Here is a 2,549-nt window from a genome sequence, read left to right as displayed (position 1 = left end):
AGCATCTATGAATGCACCCGCATAGACCCACAATACTGGTGTCAAATAGTTAAATTTTTTGAATCTCAGTTTATAAAATTGTATTTATCTCCATACCAGGTTTCTTTCCTCCACTTTTTCACTTCCCAACATCAAACGGATGGCAGGTTTGTCAGCATCAGTAGCCTGAAAAAACATCATATCAGTGAAGGCATATTTTCAGTTTTCATTTATTTTAATCCTCACCAACTCCCTGAATTCACTCTCTTACATATTTATGTTTCCAAGTTCTGGCCCTGTGGGTCCAGGTTTATAGATGTAGCTTATAGATGTACTATTCACATTCATTTATATGCAAACATACCTCTCAGTGGATTTTGTTACATTTCTGTTAATCTTGAATTTCATGAAGTTACATAGATATCTGACAACATATATTATTTTAAATACATGCTAATGTTTCTCAACACTTGATTGTTGATCCTAGGAAATGTATGTAATAAAATTCAAGCTAGAAATTAGTTCTGCTAGCCACTCTTACTACGTATCAGCACTGCCCAAGAGGAATATAACGTGAGCCAAAGATGAGCCACAAATACAATTTTAAAATTTCCAGTAGCCACATTTAAAAAAGTAAAAAGAAATACCAAATTAGTATGTTACATTTAACCCACTATACCTAAAGTATTATCTCAACATGTAATAAATATTAAAAATTATGAGATATTCTACCTTCGTTCTTTTTGTAATAATGTGATATATTTACAATACATCTCACTTTGGTCTAGCCATATTTCAAGTGCAGAAGTTATGTAAGGCTAGAGGCTACTATACTGTAGAGTGCAAAAGTAGAAGCTATAGGTTCCAGCTCCTTTGAATAACACTATTAGCTCAAAGAATGGTTAGAATGGTTTATATCTTCCCTGATCCAAGCAGTAATAATGTAAAGCTTCTTTCTTGCTTGTAATTATGTTTGGGAGAGCCCTACTAAGTCTCTAGGCATAAAAGATATCAACCATGTAATGCCTTCAGGGAAAATTTTCCAACACCCCGTATAAAATGCTCTCTTCCCTGTTTCTAAACCACCCTGTGCATTTTGTAATTGTCAATTTGCTTCTTTGCCTCCCTTCTGGATTCTAGGGAGGCTCTGAGAAAGCTTCCTTTTTTCCACATCTGTATAGCACAAATAACAGAAAAGTCAATTCACTTGTCCTTGGACTAGTCATCTTAGAAGGGAAGTACATCATGGTGGTTAAGAGCACTGACTCTGGAGCAGAACACCTGGCTTTAAATGTTGGCTCTGTCACTTACTGGTTTTGTAACATTTATCTGTCTGCCAAATGGGCATAACAGTATCTGCTTCACTGGACTGTTGTGAGGATTAAATAATATAATGTAGAACATTGACATGTAGAAAGAGTATATAAATATTTGCTCTAATGTAATGTAGAAACACTGGCACGTAGATAGACTGTATATATATTTGCTATAATTTAAAAATATTTTTTACTAAGCATTACTTGCAAGATTAAATCTCCTCCTTCCCCTTTCTAAAGGGTAGTATTTGCCACTTAGTAATCCCTTTGCTCATCTACAAAGGACAACAGTGAATGCATATATTTTTTCAAGGAAAATTCACCTGGAAAATAGCCAAGATAGAGTGTTTTCTTTTAGAAATGGAATTACTCCATTTGGGATGTTAGCTAAGAAATATTTTTTTTTTAATAGACTACATTAAAAAGCAATATGGAAGAACTATTTAGGTATTTTCTAGTGGTTGAGAATAATTGCTTTGAAAATGAACAGGAAAATTTTTAAATAACTATTTAAAAGGATCCACTGAATGAATTTTCTAAGCTCAAAACTCTGACTCTACTACTATGAGACAGATGTTTGTGATTCCTTCTGAACGATGTACTTCTCCCCTAAAAATCAAGTTATAAGAAGCCATTTTTAAAAAACACATTTAAGTTGTTCAATAAATACTTATCCAATAAGGAATATTTTATGGGGAAAAAACCCCACCGGACTAAAAGCCTCTCCTCTTCCCCTTAACTGAAAACAAAAACACTTGAAAACAAGAACATGTATAGATATGGATTCCCTCACTCAAAAAATTATGTTCAAATAGGAGTCTTTAAAAAACTCTCTTAAGGAGAAGTTTCTCAGATTTCAAATCCCACCTGTTTCTCCCCTTACCTTCCATCCCACTCCCCATTCCCTATATCCAATACTTGTAGAGGAAAGACTTTTGAGGCAGCCAAAGGCCAAGGTTTGCTTTTCACCACCTACCTCCAAGATAGCAGCAGAATGAGCAAGCACCCTCTTCAAAGATGCCTGGAGTTCTTCTGGATGTCAGTCCAGGAGAGGTGATGGATACAAACCAGCTCTGCATTGCAGGGACCCATGAACCAGCCCCACCCCCAACTGGCTAATTTCAAGAGGGCAGGGGCATCAGTGTGAAAAATCCTTATTAGAAATCTTCTCCAGATGTGACTGGCAATGGGTAATGGGTAATGCAATGGGTGATTTTTGTTGTTGTTCAGTGAAAAAGAAATTATTACAGCTGA

This window comes from Monodon monoceros, unplaced genomic scaffold (genome assembly GCF_005190385.1).
Source record: "Monodon monoceros isolate NGI ecotype Baffin Bay Population unplaced genomic scaffold, NGI_Narwhal_1 Super_Scaffold_18, whole genome shotgun sequence".
Taxonomy (NCBI): Eukaryota; Metazoa; Chordata; class Mammalia; order Artiodactyla; family Monodontidae; genus Monodon; species Monodon monoceros.
Note: the sequence above shows the minus strand (reverse complement) of the source record.